We start from the raw sequence: 26547 nt of genomic DNA, 5'->3' as shown, positions 1-26547 counted from the left end.
GAGAAAGACAGATACCATTTGTTTTCACTCATATGTGGATCTTGAGAAACTTAATAGAAGACCATGGGGGAGAGTAAGGGAGAGGAAAGTTAAAGAGAGGAAGGGAGGCAAACAGTAAGAGACTCTTAAAGACTGAGAAGAAACTGAGGGTGGATGAGGGGTGGGAGAGAGGGGAAAGTGGGGGATGGGCATTAAGGAGGGCACTTGTGATGAGCACTGGGTGTTGTACGGAAACCAATTTGATGGTAAATTGTATTAAATAAATAAATTTAGCTGGTCACAAAATAAAAATAAAATAAAAAACTACAGCTAACTAAATCTCCCTACAATCTGGTTTATAATAAAGTCTTGCTCATAAGTGACGTTCTCAAGCATTTTTGGGTTATTGAAAGGGAACGGGAATTCCTCCACTCAAGAGGCCAGTCTATTGGAAGTGCAGAGAGAGGAAAGGAAGCTGTGTCGTGTTGCTTTCTGCCCTCTCCTTTTGTGAAAACAGTATGGGATAGATGCCTAGAAGTTTAACAGCTTCCTCTCTTAAGACTGGGTCTCAGGTGCTTTTGCCTATGGGAGGTTTAAGATGTTTGAGTGTATTTCTTTGATTTAGTCACAGAATTTCTTGCTAAATTTTCTAAGTTGAAAACAAACTTAACGTGGATGCAGGGAGGAGAATTTAGCCGTATTCAAAAGGAATTTGCAAGATGACTAGGTGATTCATCCTAACATGCTTATGTTAACTGAAAGGTTGACTTCTGTGTGTCATAGAATGGAAAGATGGGTCATTAATCAAGAAAATAGTAGGTGTCCCTGTGTGCCTTGACACTCAGTACAATTGCATTGGATGAGTCATTGAATTTACTTGAGTCTTGATTTGGTCAGGAAACAGGAGTTTTTGGAATAGATGCTCTTTTAAGTTGCTCTCTGGCCTTTAGATTTTGTTTCTCTTTACTTCCAATTAAGTGATACCTTGCTTTATTCCCTCGCCACCATCCTGTTATAAAGTGAATACCCTTCTAAGAACTGTGTAATACCCTGATATCAAAAGGAGAGGAAATGTAATTAGCAAACTCAAAAATTTCCTTTCAGTCTTAATATTCAGAGGAAGATGTTTGAACCATGCTGTATGTTCTGTTCATTGGAGATCTTGCCTTGTTAGATTCATGCTACCTGAGTTGAAATACAAAATTTTCACATCTTTGTGAATGCACACACTTAGTTTCGCCTGCAGGTGTCAAATAGGCAAGCCTCAGCTGAATGAGAGGTGAAGATAAAGCTTGTCGCAAGTATAGTAAGTGGAGGAGTTTTGAATATTTTCTCTCCTAATACTTCTGCAATAAAAGCTCAGCCTTCATTTGGCCCTGAATAAAATGGCAGAGTCCTCACCAGTCCATTCTGGAGCTACTCTTAAAAAGTGCATTGAGGGGAAAAATTTTCATCTAGTACGAAGTGAAGAGATCCTAATGAATAATCACATTTATTTTCATTGGCTTAAATTGAGATGTTTAAGAGACAAACATCGGGCAAAGCATTGGGATATTAGAAACTAGTTGTATCCTGATTCAGTGATTATACACACACTGGGCCTTGGACACACAGTGGACTTGACTTACCTGCCTTTTGACACACACAAGATTCGATTGCTCCCAAGTGCCCTTTGCCTGGTGATCTTTTATGTATAGATTTAAGAAATCTTAAACTCAAGTAGGAACCTTCATACAACCTGATCTCCTTAGGAATCTGTAAATCTGGGGCACCTTCTCTGAGATGGATAAAAGCCTTGTGGGGTCACTCACTATAGGTCATTCACTGTATGAAGATGGAGCTGATCCAGAGTATAGCACGATAAAACGATTTGACAATCCATTAATAATTAGCCTAGAGACCTTGTCAGGGTTTCTGTTACTCCTGCTTTTCAAAGGCGCCCTGTGTTGGAGAATCAGCTAACACTGATTCAATGACGCACAAACTAAAACTCGAAGACTATGGAAAAACAGAACTGAAGGCAGTGTTGACCATTCAAGTCATAAGTCTGAGCATAATGTAGGCTTGAAGATGGAACTACAAGGAATTTCATTGTTAAGGATCGGGGAACATAGAGTTGAATGAGCCAGAGGAAGAAATGATATCACAGCCCGGTTGAATCAACTGAGAAATATTTTTATATTAAAGAAATTCTTCAACCTTATAACCTCAGCATTCACATTCTTGTGTGTACTGAGTGGAAGATCCTTTTGAAAAGAAAATTAACATGAATGGCCTTGTTGAAGCTTTAGGGAAAATTTGGTAATGGAAGACTCACTATTGACGATCTGAAATATGTTTTTCTTTCCTACTAATCTTCTATACGTTTATGGTAACATCAGGATGTTGACACCCTGCAATTGCTCTGTGCCCTTAACACAAATGCATGCCTTGTGCCAATGTATTCTGTGAGGAAGCTCTCTTTTCCTCTGTCTTATTTTCATTGAGGAAACCCATGCCTGTGCATTATGTATGAGTGTGGTGTGTTATTTAAGCATACTCCCAAGAGACTACCATTAAGTCTGGAAGTGGGGGAGAGCTGCGTCTTGGCATTTTCAAACATAAGAAAGATGTTACCTGATACTCAAAGAATCTTGGCTACAGTTGAGTAGCCATCTCTGGATTCGTTTACTGTTGTTCGAGAATATTGCTTTTTGTTTTAACTGATTGGGGCATTGTTTTGTGCCAGCAGCACTTGTTAGGCAGTTACAGGATTTCTGATAAATGGAGTTGCCCCTGTCCTTCTTCATGTCAGCACAATAATAAATTGGGTCTTGGACCATCATACTTAAAGCTAATTTGGGACTGAAAATCTGGAGCCATGCAAACTTACAAATATAAATACTACTTAATAGTAGATGGTACATTTAGTTGATTTAGTGATTGAATCTTCAATGATTACTTTTTTTTCTTAGTTCTGTGCATGGAACCATTTTAGGATAGGCTGGGAAAAGAGAGAAGCAGGGAGGAAGAGAGTATGAGGTAGGCTCAGTGGGGAAATGATGGAGATAGATGCTCAGGGTTTAGAGCAGTAGTTCTTACACTTTGTGTATGCTAGCAGCTCTTCAAGCCGGCTGGCACGTCTGTGGAACTTCCCTCTGAATTATGTTTTAAATGCATAAAATAAGGCAAAAGAGACTAGAGAGGAAGCCAATTCCATTGAGAAACAGTAACTGAAATATTAAAGAAAACAAATTTGTATTGGGGTAGTATGTGTGTCTTTATTAACGCACAAAATAACATGCTCTAGTTCTATATCTAATGACTGTTAAAATGTATAAGTAGTGAAGAACTTAAACAATACTTGGAAGTCAACAGCAACTGTAGGGTGATGGGGAAGTTTATTTCTGTTGCGATAAAGTCCGGTACTGCCAGTGCCTGTGGTGGTTGGTTGCTCATGTCCATCGTTAACAGGAAAATGCTAAATTTCAAGGAGAGATTAATGAAGAATAAAATCAGTTATTTTCCTATCAGTGTCCCCAGACCAGGAGCCCATGGAGCTCAGATTAAGATCCCCCTGGTGAGAGGAATTTGGCTTGAATATTAATTTGACCCTTACTGGCCTTTTGACTTCGGCCAAGTCAACTTACCTACACACTGTCTATTTCCTCTTCTGATACCTATGTTGTGAAGTTGTTGGAAAGTTTATGAACAGCATGCCTCACCTAACCCCTTCAGTTGAGATAGTAACTGGAGGCATATTGGTTGTTGGTTCCTCTTACTGGCTTTCTTTTAGTAGTTAAATGATGAATTAACACTCCTGCTGACAGGTCAGGGCAGACTTGCTACTAAGGAGAGAAACCCAAACCAGATTATACTGAGAGAAGATAACTCCTTTTACTTTAGATTGTCTTAATGGGGGTTAACCCTTAAAGGGCATAAAGGTTGCGGTTATGGTATAATGTGAAGGAGAGGAAGCATTACGCAATTTGGGGGAAGGGATGTAATAGGAAATTTCCTCTTTGCCATGTGATCCAAAGCCTTTGCTTGGAAAGACATAAGCTTTTTGCTCATTAAAAGAGTTTTAGCAGGAACTAGAAGTAACATTGCCACCTGGCCCATCCGGGCATGCACTTTTCCATTTCTCCAGTAGGTCCTGATGTTTGATTGGCTGCGGCATACGAGCATTGTCTTGGCTCCTTCTAGAAGGGGCAGATCTCCTACCTTTGATCATGCACGCTCTACCTACCGAGCCCCCAAAAGTCTGGTTACACTATTAGATTCTGGTTTAATATGTGACATATGGGTCTGGTTTTATTACTTAGGGGGAAGCTCCGAAGGGTGGAGACCCTGGTTTGGTATGAATATTTTCTTAAGCAAACATACCTGTGAGGCACGAGGATGTGTTCTTTCTCTGATTGGCTCCGTGAGCAGGTCTGTGCACAGTGCCGGGCAGTCCTTTCTCTGATGACTTTTAAAGGCAGGATACTGTAGTGTTTGATCCGTCTCTTCAGCGGGGGTGTGCAGTCTGTGAGGCAGTGGAGTTTCAGAGTTTCCTTGTCCCTTGAGTAATACTAACACCCCATTTAATGTCTCCTTTTCATCAAAACCAGATTTGTCGTCTCACTTATTTCCCAGTGTCTGGCTGAGATAGTGATCTTTATGAAAACAAACTGGCAGTAACTCAAGCCAGATAAGATGGGAGAGCTGTGCTTTGGCAGAAGGAAGCTGTTAAGGGGAACAGATGGAGACAGTATCTAAACAGCTTCGAGAAGGTGTATTCTGTGTGTCTCATAGGCACTTCCTGTCTTCCAGCGACTGTTCGAATGAAGGGAACTGCTTGGGGGGCTGACGGCCTTCCCTGGCCCTGCCAGGGATTCTCGAGCAGCCTAGCACTTCAGACAACACTTGATGCCCATGGTAGACTTGGCCCATTCTTGGACATTGCTCAATGCAGGAGAGGGGTACAAAGAGCAAACAGAGTGGACTAATACGTGGTATGATTAGAAAGACAAGGTGTTGCAATTTGTAGAGAATTACCAAATATGCTGTGTAGAGATTACTAATTTTCAGCATACCATAATTTTTTAAATCACCAAGGGTGAAGGCTGTAATTGTCCTATTAATCTCAAGGTAAAAATAGGACTTGAAGAGGTTCTAGTGCATTGCCCATCAGTGTCACTATTCACTGTTACTAACCAGTTTCCTGACTGCATATAGCTGGTAAGCACTCAGGACAGGGAAGGAAAGAAACCTTTAATCTGTATTTACCAGAGCTTATGTTTTGGCTCTTGGCAAGTTTCTACTCTTCTCTTCTGTTAATCTAAGTCTAAAGTACCTAAATTCATGCTTGCTCCTGTATTAACTTGCTGACTTACCTCCTTGCCTCATGACTTTTATTTCTTCTGATCCAACATGTCCAGTCAGAAGGAAGATTCTATACTCCCCATTGTCACTTTTATGGTGTCATCCTCTTATTTAAGCATCTTCCTTTGTGGCGCTATCAAGTGTCAACTTGTCTGGCCATCAGGCCCTTAAGTCCTGCCCTTTAACCTTATTTGTTTTCTGATCCCCAACATGGATCCTTGGCCTCATGAGGGTGACTTGGTCATGGTCAGATGCTGCTTGTACCTTTTTATCCTTTCTCTTGGGCTTTTCTCTCTGCCACATTCCACACATTCTCCCAGACCCCACTCTGGTTTGTCCTACCGTCCCGAATCTTGGCCCATACTGCCTCCCCAGCATCCTTGCACCACCCCCCTCACCGTCTGTCCCATACATTTTGATTATTTTGTCAATTTGGTTTTATATTGGCCTTTTGCTATTTCACATAAGTCAGTTGACTTGTTTCCCCAGCCAGTTAAAGTTCCTCAGTAGAGTGGACTCTGGTCTACCGATTTTACATGTAACAGTTGCCAGCAAATCACCAGGGCACAGTAAGTGGTCAATAAATACTCAGAGCGAGCTAGCAAAAAGTGCTATGAGTTAGATATTTCACAAGAGGAGATGGAACCTTGACGTGGTCACCAGCTTGAGTTTTGCCCAGTGTATTCAGAGCTGATGCAGGATCGGCTCGAGGAACTTCTTAAAACCAAGCTCAGGTTAGTGATTGCCATTTTACTCAACAATGAGAAGTCTAACTTCTGGGCAACCGGACTATCTGTGGTAGCTGATCAGTGCATCCACTTCCTGGAGGCAAGGTTGCCAGAAGCCTGCTCTGGGGCCCCGGATGGCTACGAATATTGCTTTGAAGGCTCTCTGAAACCCTAGCAGATGCTCTCTAGACTCCCTGAATACAGTGCCCAATTCTTGCTCTTGAGTTTCATATCTTCCTCATAAGTGGCTCTGCTTTTAGGAATTGAAGGGCTGATCGACACAGCAGGGAATAAAACCTGGTCAGTGGCATTCTAAAGGCTGGGTTTGGGGGCACCAGGGTGGATCAGTCGGTTAAGTGTCTGAGTCTTGATTTCAGCCCAGGTCATGATCTCACTGTTCATGGGATTGAGTCCTGTGTCAGGCTCTATGCGGACAGTGTGAGTCTGTTTGGGATTCTCTCTCTTCCTGTCTCTCAAAATAAATAAACTTTAGGATGAATGCATGAATGAATGCATGAATGAATGAATGCCGGATTCAATTTGCGGGGGAAGAAAGGGAAGGTGACTTAGGAGCAAAAGTACAATTAAAAAGCTTTGGAACAGAATTGCCCAAGGTATAACCAGGGGTGTGATGGGATGAAGTTTGTGGATCAGATGAATGGCATCTGTGAGCTGAGAGCATGTGTGATTGTGAGTACGAGGTGGGGACAGCCTAGAAGGGGCAGGTAGGTGTGCTGTGCAGAGCCAAGGGGAGGTAAGAAGTTGGAAGAGAAGTAGGACTGATGTGTGGTTAGTTTGTTTTTCCTGAGGCTGATTGGACCAATAATTTACATATGAATAAAGTATGTTATGAATAAATTATCTTCAAACTCCTTTTACTGAATAATTTTTTACATGGAACTTCAGAGTATACAGAATATTGTATATAGGCATAAAATGGTTATTTTTAAGGTATAGTTTAATATGAATCATAATGAATATTTTTATTCTGGTAGAAGCTGTGGGGAATTAATTCCCAGAACACGCTTATTGTTCTTTTGACACTGAGTATTTCTAGATGCTTAGTGCTAAATGTGTATGAGGATCTCCTTTGTCCTCTGGACAGCATCAAGGGGTTGTTTAGAAGTGGCTTGAGCTCAGGAAGGCTGGTTGAAATAAACACTAGTCAATGGGCTGATAAAGGAGGGTTCCCCATCTCTGAGCAACTGATGATCACCGAATGTGTATAGGAGGCTTAATGGTCACTTTTTGCAACGATCAGCAGTGTTGTTTGCAAATGGTAGTAAAGAAGGGTCGCTTGGTCTGGAACAGGGGTCGGCTCAGCTTTTCTGTAAAAGATCAGATATTTTTGAAAGCCACAGTGTCTCTGTTGAAACTACTCAACTTGCCTTGTAGTGTGGAAGCAGCTGTAGACAATACAAAAACAAATGCAAGTGGCCGAGTTCCAAAACTTTATTTACGGATACTCAAATGTGATACTCCTATCAATTTATGTGTCAGGAAATATTTTTTTTTCAACCATTTGAGATACAAAAATACCCTTGGTCTATGGGCTGTAATGTATCAGTTCCTGGGTATAACATAGAAATTGTATGTTAGGGGCGAACAGGATGAAACAGTACAACATGCAGGCTGCTGTATGCTTGTTGTAATGCAGAAGGGAGCTTTACCCTTTCATTAGTAACTGATAGCTTTTACACTATACTTTTTCAAAACCCATGATTTTTTTGGCTGGTTTCTTCAAACTGATTAACAGCTTTCCTGAGATTTTTTTGGTCTATCACCAAAGTACTGTGTTTGTCTCTGGATTCACAGGCTGTGGTTTAGTGTTGGGTTTCTCCTGTTTCAGAACCAATTGTATGTGTACCCACATGTGTGTGCATATGTACACACACATGCATAAATGGGAGGGCTTTTTACCTTAAAAACTTCAAGCTCTTCTAATTTTGTATTTACTCAACACTCTGTGGTTCTTCATTTATTAACCATTTGGCATCTTGGTTTTCTTTTGATAGAGTCCTATTTCTTCCTTCTCTGGCTGACAGAGGAAACTACAAAAATAGTTCTTAACATTAAGAACTATTAAGTTCTTAAGTACATTAAGAAAATGTAACTTCATCTGTGAATCTTGTCTACTTTGGGAAGAATGGTAGTTCAAGGTCCACGGTTGACATCTAAGCCCCAGATACAGAATATACTCAGATGGGCACATGTAGACAAAACTGAAAAATGGCAGACGGACCTTAACAAAACAGCCCAAAGATGTGTATGTCCTCGTGGTTAGAGCTCTGGATGATCCACGTTAATAGATTAATACAGATGAATTTTGGGGTGCATGGGTGGTTCATTCGAAGTGTCCAACTTCGGCTGAGGTCATGATGTCACGGTTCATGGGTTCAAGCCCCACATCAGGCTCTGTGCTGACAGCTCAGAGCCTGGAGCCTGCTTTGGATTCTGTGTCTTCCCCTCTCTTTGCTCCTCACTCACTCATGCTCTGTCTCTCTCTGTCTCTCAAAAATAAACATTAAAAAAAAAAGATGAATTTTGTTCATGAGAATAGTGTTGTTGTTTAATCTATTTAATTATTCAAGAAATTCATGAATGTGTTTCTGATCTTTTAAGATAATGAGGATGAAATGAATTTACCATTTGACATTAAACTGCCTACATTACTCCACAGAGGGGTAACTATTATTACTTTTTGTCTTTCTAAACCATTTTCTGGATATACATAAATGTTTACAAAGTATATTTCTTAATATAAATTGAATCATACCATAGGGATTATAATGAAAATTGCTTTTTAAAAACATTAATACATACAAAGCACAGCTCAGTATCTTTCTTTTTGATTTGCTCTCTTGAGGCTGGAGATAAGAGGATAGCAGAGGGGACAGGAAACTCTTTCTGTGACTGGTAGTGTGGTCCATTGGCCTCTGTTCTCAAGGCCTGATAGAGCATTAATGGGGTGCTCCTCAAGGCCCATATATCTCCTCTGTCTTAGCCCCTGGGAATCTAGCAGTCCACCTCCAGTTGTGCATCATGAGGTCATGTTGCCCCTCAGACAGCTGTAGAGACCTAGATATGACAGGCCCTGGACTGGCTCCTTCCTGCCTGTGGACCACCACTGGTCCATAGAAACATCTAGTACTCTGCTTCAACAGACTCAGGGATAAGCCAGTCCCAGTGTAGCTGCCACGTTCCTTCACTCCCTAGTCATCATGGCAGCCAGCCACACTGCCTCCCGTGTTCTAGATTCCCAGGGTAGAAACCAGGCACGGTTCTCTGTGCCTCCTTAACCGTGGAGAACTCCTGTGCAGCTTCCGAATTGGCTTCACCAAACACCCTCCTGAGAGGCAAAAGGTGATATTCCCACCCTTTGTTTAATGGGGAGAAGGGGCTCTCTGGGGGCTGACAAAGATATTTCCAAAGAAATCCTCCTTCACATCTTTCTCTTGACATTCATTATGGGTGAGGATCTCAAGTCTGGTTCCTGGTTATCTCCCTTTGGCACATTTTCCAGAGGGGCCTGTTTTATAAATCACATTGATATTTGATACTGCTGCTAGTAGCTTGTGTTACAGAAAAACTTCCAATGTGGCATGTTCGTTACATGTGTAAGTACAGGCTTTTTCTCTTCACTGGGGACAAACAGAATACTTGGATTGTACAAGGTGTGTGATAGAAGAATGTTGAATTATTCACCAGTAGGGTCTCAGGTACATGTCACATACTTGCCAACACTTTATAAAATTGATCTTTAAATTTTTTGCCAGTCTATTAAAGAGAAAGATACGTTTTTAGGCATTTTTAGTTTCCTTTTCTGTTAGTTGCCTCTTTTTTTAAGTTTATTTATTTTTAGAGAGATTGTGCAGGAGGGAGGGAGAAAGGGAGAGGGAGAGAGAGAGAGAAAGAGGCGGGGGAGGGGTAGGAGGGAGAGAGAGAGAATCCCAAACAGGCTCACTAGCAGCACAGAGCTTGAAGCAAGGCTCAAACTCACGAACCTGTGAGATCATGACTTGAGTGGAAATCAAGAGTTGGATGCTTAATCAACTGAGGCACCCAGGTGCCCCACTGTGAATTACCTCTTAATGTCCTTAGCTCAATTTTAAAAATGCCTTCTTTATTGATTTATCCTTCTTTCTATTGTCTGAATACTAATCCTTTGTTTTGTGGGAAATGCTTTCTCTAATCCTGGCCTTGTCTTTTAACTTTGTTAAATTGAACGACATCAAAGACACGATACATAATGTTTCTTTGTATGATTTTTTTGTGGTGTCTGGCTTAAGAAGACCTTCCTTCTCCAAGGTTGTAGACATAATCCCCTGTATATTTTTCTGATGTTTTTGTAATTGAACTTTTTTTGATGTTTAGAGGCTTCATTCACCTGGAATATTTTTGCGGACAGATCTCTTAATTTTTTCCCATATGGAGAGCCAGTTCTCTCAACACTCTTGTGAAAAGCCAGTGGCATGTTCTGCGGTATTCAAAGAGTTAAAGAGGATGGGATGGGCGACAATGTCAGATCGTTTTTTAAACATCCTCAAGGCCAAGATGAGGAGACCTCTCAGTTCAGAAGATACTCCTCTTTTGGGAAAGCTTTCCCATCAATGGACTTTCAAGATGCACAGTATACCAGTGAACTGGTGGGTATCCTGTCAGAGCATTAAAATAGAGGCAGACAAAATCTTTGAGCATCTTGGCATTTATAGCTCATGAGAAAACAATGGCAGGCAACTTCTCCAGAATTGTCCATTTCTTTCTGAGCAGGAAAAGCCACTGTTACACATTTTCTGTATGAATATTTTATCAGCTCTAATAGTAAAATATTTTCAAAGAATATATACGAGGTCCTTTTGAACTGAGCCCATAATTCCTTCCCAGTAATCTTTTTTTTTTTTTTTAGATCAAGACTTTCTTTTTCTAGAGCATTTGAAAGTTCACAGCAGATTGAGCAGAGGGCACAGAGATTTCCCACACGCCTCCTGCTTCTGCACACGCCCAGCTTCGCCCTGTCAACACCCCACCAGACTGCTACATTTGCAACAGTTTGTGAATCTCCTTTGACATATGGTAATCACCCAGAGTCCACAGTTTACATTATGGTTCACTCTGGGTGTTGTAGGTTCCGTGGGTTTGAACAAATACACAATCATGTGTTTGTCATCAGGAATACAGAGTACTCCTATCAGGGCACCACACAGGGTAGTTTCACTGCCTTAAAAATTCCCTGTGCTCCACCTGTTCCTGTCATTCCCCCGCCCAGCAACCATCAGTCTTTGTGCCGTGTCCATAGCCTTGCCTTTGCCAGAATGTCATAGACTTGGAATCCTACAGCACGTAGCCTTTTCAGATTGGCTTCTTTCACTTTCTAATGTGTATTTAAGGTTCCTCCATGTCCTTCTATGGCTTGAAAGTTTGGGTCTTTTCAGCTCTGATTAGTATTCCATAAACTTGATGTGCCACAGTCTGTTGATCCATCCACCTGCTGAAGGACATCTTGATTGCTTCCAAGTTCGGGCAGTAGGGAATCAAGCTGCCATAAATATCTGAGTGTAGGTTTAGTGTGGACATAAGTTTCCAGCACCCCTTAGGTACATAACACAGGGCCGCAATTGCCGATTGTACGGTAAGAGGAGGTTTAGTTTCATAAGAAACTGACAAACTGTCTCGCAGAGGGGCTGTTCCATGTTGCATTCCCACCAGCAGAGAACGAGGATTCCTGTTGTTCCACATCCTTATCCGTATCTGGTGTTGGCCGCGTTCTCCATTTTGGCCATTCTCATAGATGTGTATTGGTACCTTGTTTTCTTAATTCGCATTTCCTTGTTAACCTAGATATGAAATATCTTTTCTTAGGCTTATTGGCCATCTGTATATCTTCTCTGATGAGGTCTCATTAGTACTTTTCAGTTTATTTTTCCAAAACCCTTCCAGTTTGTTTGGGAACATTGTGTCTGAGAGATCAAGAAAGATCATGCAGATGGCTCAGTAAACCTGAGCTAAAAAAAAGTTTGAAATTGACCTTTCCTACATCATCCCTTCATTGGCCCAGGTTTCATAGTTAGATGGAGACTCCTCATCCTCATCATTGGAAACGTAGCCCAAAGCATAGCATAAGTGAAAAACATACTTACTAAGAATTCTAGGCCTTTACAAAACCCCTCTTGTGTTTCTTCGATGATATAAAAGCCAGAAGTGATTGTTGAATTGAGTCCAGGAGTTTTGCATTATTTTATCTAAAATCCTTGCATATAGATTGAAATATTTGTCCCTTGGGCATAGAGGACAGGGCATACAAAGACTATGAGATGGGTAGGGAACACGGTACTTTCTAGAACCTGAAAGTGGACGGAGGTCAAACAGCAGGCAGGGGCTGGAGCTCAGAGCCTTGCGGCCCCGTGAAGTCTTTGGTGGGCTTGAGGCTGAAGGCAGTGGATGCCCTTGAAGGGTTTGAAGCAGTGTGAGAAGATCAGGTTTGTGCTACAGAAGAACTTGGGCTGAGTGAAGGCAAATTGGTGTTGGGCAGGAGTAGACCCAGAAAATACAGTTGAGAAAACTTCACAGTGCTCCAGGTGAAGGATACTTGAGTATTTTACCTTAATTATGTTCGGAAATATAAAATATTGATGTCTGTGTTTTTTAAAGTGAAATAAAACCTTTGTAAATTACAAGTATGATATAGAGTAACCAGTTACAAAACTTGCAGGGCCCATTGCAGAATGGAAACGTGGGACCCCTTGTTCAAAAGTTAAGAATTTCAAGCTGGTGACAAGGCATTAAATCAAATGTGGGCCCATACAACTGCCCTATAACTGATACTGGGTCTTTGTGATAGAATGACTTGAGTTGGACGCTCAACCCAGTGAGCCACCGTGGCTCCCCAGAACCCTTCTTAACCTTACTAGTGGTGATCAATAAATTGTAGAGATTGAAAGCCGTATTAAGAACAAGTATTATGACGGAGCTAGCTAAATAAAGATGACGGTAGAAATTAGGAGATGATCTCTATTATTTCTTGCTATAGTGGCTCTGGTTGATGAAAACCTCACTAAGAAAGAAGGGTACTGTTTAAATCTGTTCCTTAGAACTATTCCTTACCAATACTTACCTATTGAACTGGCTTTCTGAGAACATATTCTTGACTAGTTGGGGAAACACTGGTTGGGGCAAAAAGTTTCCTGTGAAAAAAAATTTTTTAAGAAGGATTGGTGAGACACCATTTTCATCTCAGTTTGAAATTTTAGGACCATTCTCCTTTTCTTTGGTGCCTCTAGAAAATGGCTTGAAGGACTTGTTGGCCTTTTCATAGGAAGTGTCAAAAATTTCAAGTTCTTTCACTCTGAAAATAGAAAGCATAATGTATACACATATTTTTACCTACTAATATCACAGAGAAGGATAGTGGCTCTGGAATTGGGCAGTTGGGGATTTTCTGAAATGAGATGCTGTCTTTTTTCCTTGGTAATAAGTTGTCTGGGTAAGCTCTGTATCAGAGATATCTTGAGGGCAAAGTGTGAGAATACCTTTTTAAAGCATAGCTTACATTTCTAGGGAAAAGTTGTTGTGCTTACTAAACCAAATCCCTTTCAGCAATTTTCAATGACTCAGAGCCCTGATTATTTGCATAGTGATTCACCCAGCAAGGAGACTGGCTGCTGAGATAATTTGGTTAAGATAATTTCTCTGGTTAATGCTTTTAAAAGGTTAATAAAGGCCTTTCCTGAGTTGTGAGCTCTATAGTGGTTTTCAGGAACTTTTGATTATCTATAGTACTACCTACAGAGCTGGGTAGTAATAGTGGTATTAAAGTATTCTTTCAGAGAGACCCATAAGGCCAGTTCTGGACAGTTGACATTAAACACTGCAAAATTCCACAGTACAGACAGCTTGGCAAGTTTGATTCTGGTGCATTCTGTTCAGAACTCGTTTCTTGTTTTTTGTGTGTTTTTTTTTTTTCTCAATAGTGCTTTTGTGTCTCTGCTAAAGGTCAGGCTGCAGTTGTCCAGTACTGGTGGCGTTCCTTTGTGAGTCCAGGGAAGGGGTTGGACATAGTGACTTAGTTTTATTATTTATAATCTATCACAACAACAGGTTTTATATATTTGAAAATGTAAATAAAATCATCTGCATTTTCAACTATTGATGAGCAGCTGCCAATTCTTTTTTTTTTTTTTTTTAATGTTTTTTATTTATTTCTAGGAGAGAAGAGAGAGAGACAGCGTGAACAGGGGAGGGTCAGAGAGAGAGGGAGTCACAGACTGAAACAGGCTCCAGGCTCTGAGCTGGCAGTCAGCACAGAGCCCGACGCGGGGCTCGAACCCACGAACCATGAGATCATGACCTAAGCGAAAGTCAGACGCCTAACCGACTAAGCCACCCAGGCGCCCCCAATTTTTTTTTTAATGTTTTTTCAATTCTTTTTTTTTTTTTAATTTTATGTTTTTTTGAGAGAGAGAAGTGGAGCGGGAGGTGGAGGGGGGGAGGCAGAATGAGAGAGGGAGACACAGAATCCAAAGCAGTCTTCAGGCTCTGAGCTGTCAGCACAAACCCTAACATGGGGCTTGAACCCATGAACCGCGAGGTCGTGACCTGAGCTGAAGTCAGATGCTTAGCCAAATGAGCCACCCAAGGCACCCTGAGCAGGTGCAAATTCTAAAATCACTTGGGACATTTGTAGGTCTCCTTTGAGCTCATTTTTCCCCTCTGCTCTTTGGTGTAGTGGGTCAGAGCCAGCATGGATTTGGTTTAGAGTCAGGCTTAATCAGAATCCTGGTCTCATCATTTGGACCATCGATGGAACACTCAGGTCAGGTGGGTTCTATAATGTGGGTACCACCACAATATGGTAGAGCTCTTAGGTGATGAGGCTAGCGTATTGCCTGCTGCAGAGTGGGGAAGGGATGTGCCTCAGTTTACCAGTACAACACCCAGGAGAAGGGGAGAGGTTCCAGTGCAGACCTATGTGAGTCCAGTCATGTGCCCTTTCTTCCCCCAGGGCATCAGGGGTTGGCAGAGAGAGGACTTCTTTACCTGGAGTGTGTTCCTTAGAAAGTGACGAGGAGTGCCCTATAGTCGACCTTGGCCTGTCTCAAGCTAGAGTACAATCCTATTGTACTGTTTCCCAGCTGCACCCAATTTAGGAAGACTTGATAAGTTATGTGTATTATATCCCCTTTCATTATGTCTGGTTTCTTGAGGAGCCTCACTCAGTTTGTTCAGGGTAGCAGCCTGAAATAGCTTTAGTTCCCTCTAGGCACTGCTTACAACTGTCCTTTCTTTTTTTTTTTTTTAATTTTTTTTAATGTTTATTTTTGTGACAGAGAGAGACAGAACATGAGCAAGGGAGGGACAGAGAGAGACACACACAGAATCTGAAGCAGGCTTCAGGCTCTGAGATGTCAGCATACAGCCTGATGTGGGGCTCGAACTGGTCAACCACAAGATCATGACCTAAGCTGAAGTCGGACGCTCAGCCAGCCGAGCCACCCAGGCGCCCCACAACTCTTTCAAATCACATTTCCAGTCCCTGGATGACACACATTGACTGTATTCTGTAATTCCTTAGTCTTGCTAAAACTCCCTAATCTCACATCCAGTTCTAGCTCTGTACTAGACTCTGTACTAGACTAAGCTCTCCTCCTCTCTTCTGAGCTCTGCTCCTCCCGGTGTCACAGGAAACAGGGAGCAAGGGTCGAGCAGTTATTTAACTTGGCAAGTCGCAGTCAGTGGTGAGAAAGTACTTCCATCTGGTTCATTCTGATGCTAGAAGTCTCTGCACAGATACTGTGTGTGGCTCTCTTGGGCCGTACTCAGCTTCACCTCCAGCTCTTCGGCACAGGACCTGTGCAGGGGGAGCCGCGCCTCACTCTGGCCTTGCTGCGTGCTCATGTCGCATTCATGCTCCCAACTCCTCCAAGGAGTCCAGTGTCCTGTTGCCTGGCTCAGGGGATGCCTGGGAATCTCAGGGGGCCTGCCCCACTGATTTGAATAAAAGGAACTCTGCAAACTACTTTTCCACTCTGCCCAGGGGCTGTAATGAATTAGAATGGGATGGAGTCTACCCCCTCTACCCCCCACCGCTTTCCTCAAGTACTACACCTGGGCCCCTCTAAGCTCTGCCTCCGTGGAGCTCCTCAGTGGGCTTCCTGCCTTCCATATCTCTAGCTCATAATTGGATGCCAGTCTCTGTGTTTATGGGCATCCCCCCAGTCCAAGTTCTCCCAACGCCCTGACATGCCCCTTTCCACTTCACTACCAGGCCAGCGTGGACCTAGGGGTTCTGTAGCTCAGCAGGCAGCCAGATGAGGGATGGGATTCCAGTCTCCCCTTTTGAAGGTGCCTCAGTCTGTCTTAGAGATTGCCTCGGAACCCTTTCCCCACCCCATGCTCCTGACTTGTTGAGGAAGCGGGCAGTGACCAGTGCTAGAAACTTGGCCTCCATACAAAGGTAACATCAACCGTTCTCCCTTTTGTTGAGGGCTATGGTTGGCTGGTCAAACTGGTCCTGTGACCTCTGGGTAAGCACTAGGGGTCAGTGTCTATTCCTACATGTTCATGGCACATTTTTAAGTAGGGTACTTAGCCTCACTGTCCTCGGCTTTGGTCCTTGGCCATAATTCTAAGAACAAGAAAGAAGTCCCATTCAATTATATCGTCTTCATGTTAGTAATGTGAAGACTTTCTTCATATACCTGCCATCTAGTGCTGGGGATATTTTCCCCATTCATCCTTCACTGCAGAACCAGGCTGAAACTTAGTGGTACTAGTGTAGGACTTGACTTGCAGGCTTAAAATACAACTAAGTTTAGGAAGTGTACCACAGAGGTCTCCATGGACTTTGTTATGGTCTGAATGCTTGCGTCGTCCCAGAATTCTTTGGTTGAAATCCCAGTTCCCGTTGTGATAGTATTAGGAGATGGGTTTGGGAGACGATTTGTTCATAGGCGTGCAGCCCTCAAGAATGGTACCAGTGTTCTTATAAAACAGATCCCACAGAGCTTCCCAGTCCTTTTGCCATGTGAGGTGCCAGCTCTGAATGAGGAAGAAGGCCCTTGCCAGGCTCTGCTGGTACCCTGAGTTTGGACTTTGCAGCCCCCAGAACTGAGAGAGACATCATTTTAATTAGCTACAGGGACAGGAAGTTAAAGCTTCTCTAAGATTTCTTCATTTTCAATCTATTGACTCCTTGCCGGCAACTTGGAAATATAAAAATGTATTCTACTGGAAAGATTGTTTGAATCTGTTACTTCTTCACAGTCACCTAGGAAAAAGAAAATTAAAATAAACTGATAGTCCTGCTTTAAATAATAGATGTATTAATTAGGTGTAAGCCACTTTATTGTCCATTTAGTCAACACCTACAAGAGAGAAGATGGAAGCCCCTGGAGGTATGTGAGTGAAACAGTGATCCCTGTAAGGGGAAAATTAATCTGGCAGCAACAGGTAAACTGTACCCTCTGGGGAGGGTTGCTGAAGGTATGGCACCCTAGTCAGAGGTCAAAGACCGGACCAGAGGTCAAGGGTCTGAATATGGTAAGAGATGGTGCAGCAGAGAGAATGGCAGAGACCAAAGGAGAGAGAAGCACAGAGTTCATAGAAGCCAAGAGCTGATTCGAATAAGAACAAGAAGGGAGGTTGCAGTTTGAACACAGTGTCAGTGAAAAGAGATGTTATCATGAAGGGAAATAGGCAGACAGAAGAGAAGACCAGTTTGAAGTAGGCAAGATCAAGGTCACCATTAGCCTAAAGTGCCTTTGTAAGAAAGAAAAGGCACCCTTCCTCAAGACACAGGGCCTGGCCAGTGGAGCACAGACTGGTCCCCTGGACCAGGATCTATGCACAGTGTGCCAGCTGTACAACCATACACAGTGGCCCTGGAAGATTAGAGCAACAAGATTTCTGTGGTCACCACACTTCCTTATAGTCAGGCTATAGATGCAAGGGGTGGGGTGTGTGTGTGTGTGCGTGTGCGTTTTCGTGTGTGTGTGCGTCCGTGTGCATGTGCATATGCACACTGGGGAGGAGGTGGGGAATGGCTGGGCCTGTATTGGTTGCTGAGAAAACCAACAGGTGAGAAAGGTACCTCCTTTTGACTACCTTCTCCCTATATATCCCTATTGTCCTCCTCACTCCCTTAATGGTGGTGAAATATACAGAAAAGAAAATTGACCTTTTTAGCCATTTTTAAATGTACAATTCAGTGACATTAAATACGTTTATAATACTACATAACTATCACCACTGTCTATCTTCTGATCTGTTTCATCTTGCAGAACTGAAAGTCTGTCCCCATTAAATCCTAACTTAATACTACCACTTCCCCCAGGTCCTGGCAACCACGATTCTCCTTTGTCTCCATGAATTTGACTGTTCTAGGGGCCTCCTATAAGTGGAATCATGCAGCATTTGTCCTTTTATGTCTGGCGTATTTCACTTAGCGTAATGTCTTCAAGGTTCATCTGGTTTGTGGTATATATCAGGATTTTATTAAGGCTGAATAACCCATTGTATGAATATAATGAACACTGGCATACAGGTATCTGTTTGAGTCTCTGTTTCCAATTTTTGGGGGTATGTACCCAAATGTGAAATTGTTGAGGCATACATAGGTCTGTTCAACTTCATAGAAGAACCATCAAACTGTTTTCCACAGTGGCTGCACCATTTTACAACCCTACCAATAGTTCACGAGAGCCTCAATTCGTCTATGTCTTCACTAACGTTTGTTATTTTCTGTGTTTTTAAAAGTAGCCATCCTACTACTGGGTGATAGATCACTGAGGCCCATAGATCATTGTGCCTTTGATTTGCATTTCTTCAGTGTCCCTATTTTACTTTCATGCAGCTTCTAAAGTATTTTTATCCTAAACACAATATGTAAATATGGTGCCTTGCCTTCTTTTTAACTGTACTTTTCAAGACTCTGCTAAGAAAGAACTTCTGTTAACCTTATAAGTGTATGGCCAACCTTTACCTATTTGAAAACATACTCACGGGGACATATTTTCATTTCCCTTTGTAATGTTATAAAAGTTTAAGATGTGTTTCATTAGACATGCAGCGTGTTTAACTATTTTTTAATTAGTTCCGGGCATTTAAAAATCAGAAAAGCTTGTAAAAACTTGGATCTCCCACTTGTAAAGAAATCTTGAAGGCAGAACCCCAGCGGTTCATGTTCTGACAAGGCAGTGGAGGACTGAGTAGCATAGAGCCTTCTCCCATCCAGCTCTGCTCTTTGCTAATACCTGCCCCACCCCTACAGGCATCCGTTTGCAAGCCTGGATAGAATGGATTTCTGAGGCTAACACCAGTCTAGATTTATTCCAGTTTATATTATTAATGTAGTTGATTAGAAGTGACTAATACTTCTGCTCCACCTAGCTACTTCATACGTCCACCGACACTTCCCAATAAATTCTGAAACCTTGTATCCATCATTGCAGGCCTCAAGCCCTTTGGGACAAGTCTGGCCAACAGATTGGTCCCAGCTAGTTAAATGTTGCTTCAAATCGGAGTGCTGCTGCTTAGCCAGAATATTTTGAAATTCTGTTTCTGCATATACATAAGGCATATGTACCCTTCTAGCTCTGTCATGGGCTGGCTTCATGGTGTTTCAGGGTGTCACCACCTAAGTCTGAGTCCCTGGCTTGTTACTGCCCACCAGTGACCACACTGAGAAATCTGCCGTTCACATATGCTTGATATTTGTGAGTGCGTGCCCATCCATTTCACATGCCGTGTATGTACTAGGATTGTGGCTTGAGATATACACACAGTTGATGTCTGTGGTCTGGAAATACACTTAGCAATGGACTGTAGAGATGGCAACTGGTCAGCCTCAGATCCTGTGCCTTCCAGACGATCGTGCTGGAAGGTGTTTAGTGAAGCTGCCTTGCAGCCCTGAAATGGAAGCATTGTGAAACCTAAGCCGACCCAGAACACCCTCGCAGCATGATTTGTGATTGCCCAGAGCTGGCTGTACCGTCCATCAAGCCACATTTCCTGAAACCTAAGAACAGCAGGGTGTGATCATGTTCTCTTACAACCAGCTCCTGTTCCCTAAAACCTTCGCGTGACTCTCCCTGTGGTTTGCAGCCTCTCTCTCTCTGTGTGGTCGCTAATGACTTCCCTGAAGGCAAAGCATTAAGTGAACGTGTTGGTAGTGGCAGAAGGAGAATGTGCTGAGGCGTCCCAGTGCTTGAGAGGGACTCCCCTCCCAGCCTCCACTCTCCAGGTCTCTCTGAAACTCTCTGGGTCATTTGTCCAGGCAGCCGAGCTGGAAAGCTCCACGTCAGTCACTGCATTGGCCCCGATGATTTGTGTTTCCTGTCAGAGGGGAAACCATGGTGTGTATCTCAGCAGTGCGTTTGTCTCCCGCTTTCCAGATAGTTTCTTTTCATGTCTGTCACTCTTTGCCTCTCAGCCCTCTTTTTCCTAACTAGACTTGATGCTCTTCAGTGTCGTTTAAATTTTATTTTCTCACTACCTCGAAGTTTGTTTTCTGGCTTCGTGTAGCTCCCCCCTAAAAACTCCACTTGCCTGTCACCTTTTCCCCACGGTGCGTGGGACAAGATTCCTTTTTATTTGTGTGGTAGACTTGTGCTCCCCTCCTCTTTTGAGGGTTTGCCACAGGAAAAAGTTTTCTCGATTTCTGATGTCTATTTTAATACAGAACAATGATGAAATTGTTAGACAAGTGAAGAGTGGTACTTAATTATCTGTCTGGAAGTTCTTGCGCGTGTCAAAGGCTTTCTTAGATTTCACTGTATGTGGATTTAAGGTGCTGGGTTCTGGAACATGCTCTCGGGGCAGGTCCCATAGGCACCACATGTAGCAGGCTGAGACATTGCTGGCCTGCTGGCCCTGTCTCCCCACTCTCGATGACCATTCCACCCCAGGGAGCTGCTGTTGTGACTCAAGAGCTAGCACACAGTAAAGAAATTCAGGGGCGCCTGGGTGGCTTAGTCGGTTAAGCGTCCGACTTTCGCTTAGGTCATGATCTCGCGGTTCGTGGGTTCGAGCCCCGCGTCGGGCTCTGTGCTGACTGCCAGCTCAGAGCCTGGAGCCTGTTTCAGTCTGTGACTCCCTCTCTCTCTGACCCTCCCCTGCTCATGCTGTCTCTCTCTCTCTCCTAGAAATAACTTAAAAAAAAAAATTAAAAAGAAATTCAGTTCTCAAAAAAGGACCCAAGTGGAAAAACTTTTTAACGTGGCTTCTTTAAGACACAAGGCTCTGAAGCCCCCTGGGGCCCCTGCCATCAAGTCACAGGGGCATCTGTATTTCTCAGTGCCAAGACATTCAGACTCAAGGGTGGAGACATTTAACAGAGAACGTAGTCCCCGGCTGCCTTTGGTCCTGGGAAGATAATCTAGGTGGCTCTAATTAATAATTAACCTACATATAAAATCACAGATCTACAGCCAAGTATAGCAGCAAATGCTGCCACCTGGTGAGCTGATTCTGGGTGAGCAGGGTAAAAAGGACCTGGGAGGAATGGTTTCTCCCAAGGGAAATCAAGGTAGGAGCTTAGAGAGGAATTGGGTTGGATGCTTGCTGGTTCTGGTATAATTGGAACATTTTCCTTCTCAAGCCTCTTTGTAATAATATGTATACAGGGTGGGTGGATTAAATGCTTTGACATGTATTTGATCATATATGCACATGGTGCAAAATTTAAAAGGTTGCAAAGAGAGTACACACTGGGAATTATGTTCCCAGTTCCCCTCCACAGAGGTGGCCACTCTTGCTAGTTTCTTTTGTAGCTTACAAGTGTCATTTCTGAATAGTTACATATAATTGTAATACCATATGTATATAAATAAATAAACTCGACATACACTCACATCTTGCTCTAAAATGGTTAGGCGATTGTGTAACACAGTTGTGTACACAAGTAGAAACATGATGTATCTTTCAATAATGATGGTTTCCTACCATCTTTTAATCATGTTGTAAACAGAAGGAAAACTAGAATTCAGGGTCAAACAGAACGGCCATTATGTAAAGCAACTAGTGTTTGGGACCATGGTTCCTATCTCAGAGAGGAAATGTTAGGTGCAGAGGTTGAACTAGGCACACTCCTCAGGGTATGGCACACAGTCTAACGGGTCACATGATGGTGACCACGGTTCTATGCAGGGCTCCCTTTAAGTTCCTTACAGTCCTCCCTCCCAGAGGCAGCTACTGGGATATGTGTAAAATATGTCATTTAGGTGGCACCTGGGTGGCTCATTAGGTGAAGCGTCCAACTTCAGCTCAAGTCATGATCTCGTGGTTCGTGAATTCGAGCCCCATGTCAGGCTCCGTGCCGACAGCTCAGAGCCTGGAGCCTGCTTCAGATTCTGTGTCTCTGTCTCCCTCTGACCCTTGCCTACTTGCTCACACTCTCTCTCAAAAATAAAGAAACATTAAAAAAATTTTGTTTAAATATATCATTTAGGGCTCTGTGTATTCTTGTATCTCATCTGGTGTGTAGGTACAGTTGACCCTTAAACAACACAGAATTGAACCTAAAAAATACAGTAAACTCTTAAACAACAGGGGGTTATATGATAAATACAGGACTTTAAATGGATTTTTCTCTTCCTTATGATTTTTTTAATATGTTTTCTTTACCTTACTTTATTATAAGAATATGATATGTAACCTATATGACATACAGAATATGTGTTAATAGACTGTTATTGGTAAGGTTTCTAGTCAACAGAAGGCTATTAGTAGTTAAGTTTTTGGAAAGTCAAAACTTACATGCAGATTGGGGTGCCTGGGTGGCTCAGTCGGTTGAGCATCTGACTTCGGCTCAGGTCATGATCTCACGGATCGTGGGTTTGAGCCCCGCATCAGGCTCTGTGCTGACAGATAGCTCAGAGCCTGGAGCCTGTTTAAGATTCTGTATCCCCCACTATCTCTGACCCTCCCCTGCTCATGCTTGCACTCTTGCTCTCCCTCTCTCTCAGAAATAAATAAAACATTAAAAAAAATTTTAAAAACCCTTACATGCAGATTTTCAACTACAGTGGTGGAGGTCAGAGCCCCCAACCCCCACGCTGTTCCAGGGTCAACTGTATTTTCAATTTAGGCAAAGGTAAGGCTATCTTAGTTTTAGCTTTTAGTTATTTTTAGGTAGAGTTTTTTCTACCAAGCTCAGAAAGTTCCATTTTTGTTGCTCAGTGTACATCTAGTTTGTTGTTATCTACCCTTGTATGGCAGAGCTGAGATTTGTAAAATATTTGAAGTAAATTGTGGTGACTTTTACTCTACTTTTTCTTTGATCATAATTTTTTCATAAACACCTCAAAACAAATTTAAGAAACCTTAAAAATCCACCAACATAGTATATCAACTTTTCTAACTTTTTCATAGGAGGGTATACCTGGCATAGTTAAAACCAAAAAAATATAAGTTGTGTTCTTGTTTTATTCACTTGACTATGTCATTATTCCTCCATTTTTCTAAGTTATCCTCACAAACGTTAATAGCAGCTTCATATTTCATCTGTATTTATAATTTCACATTCTCTGCTGTGAGACAACTTCTAAATTGTTTGTGTTTTAATATCACTGTAATTAACTCCCTTGCACACACACTTGGTCTTCTGTGTTGTTTCCTTATATCATTTTGTCAGGATAGATGTGCAGTAGGGGATTTTGGAGTCATAGAGGAAAATTGTCCTGTGGTATATGATGTAAGTTGCCACATTCTGCCTCTCGCTGTGTTCCCAAAATGCATGCAAGTGTCTGTCTTCCATTTAAAGCCCACTTCTTTTATTTTTAGTGGTATACTTAGAGCGGTTGCCATGGGAATTGATTTATCAGTGTCACGATGGTCAGCGGAGAAATAAGGAACCACAGGCTCTCTGTGTTGAGGAGTTGTGGAGAGTGCCATCTGCTCCCTGTGCTGTGTGTCCTTTCCCTGCCGCCAGCCCTCCCGCACGCACAGCACTGCGTTCACCGTTCACCGTGGGTCCTTCTGCTCTACCGCTTCTGGGTCGCCAGTAGCCCGTGGGTGCACAGCTCTGCTTCCGCCTGGCTGGGGAGCTTGTGAGCTGGGAATTGTAAACGTGGACGGGCATATGATGAAGAATGGTGATGGGGAGGTTTCTGTCTGCTCTTCATGTGTCCCAGCTCGAGGGCTATTAAAAAGTGGCTGGGTGCTCATAAAGATGTGTATCCGTGAAGAGGAGGTGGTGTGGGGGTGGAGTGTGGGAGGCATTTGCAAGAGCATGTGTTGGATTCTTTTCATTCTCCTCTTAGTGACAATGATTGATGGCATCTACTGAGTCCCTGTTTGTCACTTCCTTGGTACTGCTGGTAGTGGGGGTGGGGGAAATCAGTAATGACTGGGCAAAGGATGTAGCTGGAGCGGGTAGGGACTCTTGGTATGGTAGTGAAATGACACGTCTCACACTTAAACTTCTCATTAGTTCTTTTCCGCTGTGCAGTACTACCTGCCAAGAGCTACTTTTTTTTAGATCTTTAAGACTCTAGAAGAATTAGTCTTTGTGTCTTTGCCTGATTGCCTATCTCCAAGAGAGGGTTAACTTTGAACAGAAGATCCAGTACTTGTAGTTTGATGGGAAAGAAGAAAGAAAATCCACTGGATACAGTTTGGGACAGTAATGTTTCTTAAGGTTTGAAATAGGGCCTGGCTTTAGCTATGGCATTTTCTTGGTGTTCTAGAATATCTGTTTAACAATTCAGTGTTGAATATTTGGTTAGAAAGTAGGAAAGGGTTGTAAAAAGAGTCGAGGGTAGAAAGCGGTTGTGGCAAATTAACCAAGTTCACCATGAGCTTATTAACTTTGCTGCTTTCATTTTCCTGCTCCTTTGAGGCAAAGAAACGTTAAAAAGTGCAAGAACAGTGATTATTTTGTGGTTAGGTCACATGCACAATGCAGGCAAACCCAGGAAGGGGAATCTGCTTCATCAAGCCTTCGGTTGTTAGTGAGGCCAACATTTATGCAGAAGCCTCACACGAATGTTGACTTGCCAGGAAACTGCTCCTGTCTAGCATTTGAAGTTCTTTGCTTTTTCTCTGCACTGCAGCTCATGGTTACCTTGCAAAATGGAAGCTGTTTTGCCCTGAGAAAGAACATTACAGTCTCATCTCACCTCTAGCAAGTTCTGAGAGGCCAGGGAAACAGAGCCCAATATTTTAGTTCAGTTTTCTACACACCTTGATTTGCTGCTTTTCCTGCAAGGTATCCTATGTCCCCACAGCCTCCGTCCAGAGGACTTTGGATCTTAAATGTGCAGCTCAGAGTGGCCAGACTCCTTGGATGCATAGAAAAGACCCTTCTTAGAGAATATGTGCTATCTGATGGCTCCTTTAGAACCTTACACATTAAACCTTACAATGCTCACCTACTCCCTTTTCTTCTCTTATGAACAGTTGTTTCTTGAATACCTGTTGCATGGCAGGTCCTTCCTTTCCTAGGTGACTCCACACATGGTGTTTGCTTTCATTCTCGTGACATCTTTGTGAGGTTGCTGCTATTGTGCCCAAATTTCTGAAAGAGGAAGTTTTGATCCAGGTTGATGGTTGCATGCCAGGGTGAGCACAGCTAATAAGTTGTAGAACTGAGCTCAAAACCAGATTTTTGGGAACCCAAAGTCCAGCAATCCACTGCACCCCACAGACACCTCAGAAAGTGAAAGCCTCTTCAGCCAGTCCCAAAGAATATGTTGTCAAGCACAGGTATACCTCGCTTTAGGAAAACGGTTTATGAAGATCCGAACTGACTTATTTGAGTTTTAGAGAAGGCTTCCCTGTGAGTTTCTGCTTAAGAGGTGATGATCCCTAGGAAGTTAGCATGAGCCCTGTTCACGCCATTCATCATAAATGACCTGTCAGAGCAGAGTGCAGTGTGGTGGACACATGAGCTGTGGAGTTGACATTGAGCTTGCATTAAAGCCTGTTTACTGGCTGTGGGACTGTGAGAAGCTAGTACTTAAATCTCCGAGCCTCTTTCCCCCTCTCTGAGACGGAAATCATTGGCAATGATTCATTCAGTGAGATCAGTGTGAGAATACGTTCATATCAGTGCCAAGTACCTGCTAAGTGCTGAGCTAAGCCATGTGCCGCAGTCGTTTGAGAATGGCATTATCAGTGTCCTGGGAGCCCCGTTCGAGGGGAAAGCTGACTCCCACGCACCTGTGTAAATATTTGTATAGCCTCTACTAAATACCATTTAAGTTTATAACTTGTGTAAGGCAGTAGTGTGCGTGTGTGGTAGAGTGGGTGGCTGGGATGGGCTGGCTGAGCTAAGGGGATGCTGCAGACTGACGAGAGGAAAAGGCATGTTTAACTTGGTAAAAGGCTGCCGTAATTGCTGCCCCATGAGAATATGGATGGCAGTGGACAGCTGAACAAATAGAGCCGAAGGACAGATGCGTTCAGTGGATTATGTTGGCAGTTGTGCCCAGGGTGGGCCTGGGAGCTAGCAGGGACCAATGACAGCCACAAGAGCAACCACTGAAGGTGCCTACCACAT

The 26547-nt window shown here is 42.9% G+C and overlaps 1 protein-coding gene across 1 annotated transcript in view; it reads left to right on the top strand.

Moving 5' to 3' along the window:
* Nucleotides 1-26547, top strand: part of IQGAP2 (IQ motif containing GTPase activating protein 2) — a 294214-nt gene that overhangs the window by 106837 nt on the left and 160830 nt on the right. The gene's annotated exons all lie outside the window — the stretch shown is intronic.

The sequence above is a fragment of the Crocuta crocuta genome, unplaced genomic scaffold, assembly GCF_008692635.1.
Source record: "Crocuta crocuta isolate KB4526 unplaced genomic scaffold, BGI_CrCroc_1.0 scaffold162, whole genome shotgun sequence".
Taxonomy (NCBI): domain Eukaryota; kingdom Metazoa; phylum Chordata; class Mammalia; order Carnivora; family Hyaenidae; genus Crocuta; species Crocuta crocuta.
The sequence above is the reverse complement of the archived record's forward strand: the minus strand, read 5'-3'. Positions and strand labels throughout refer to the sequence as shown.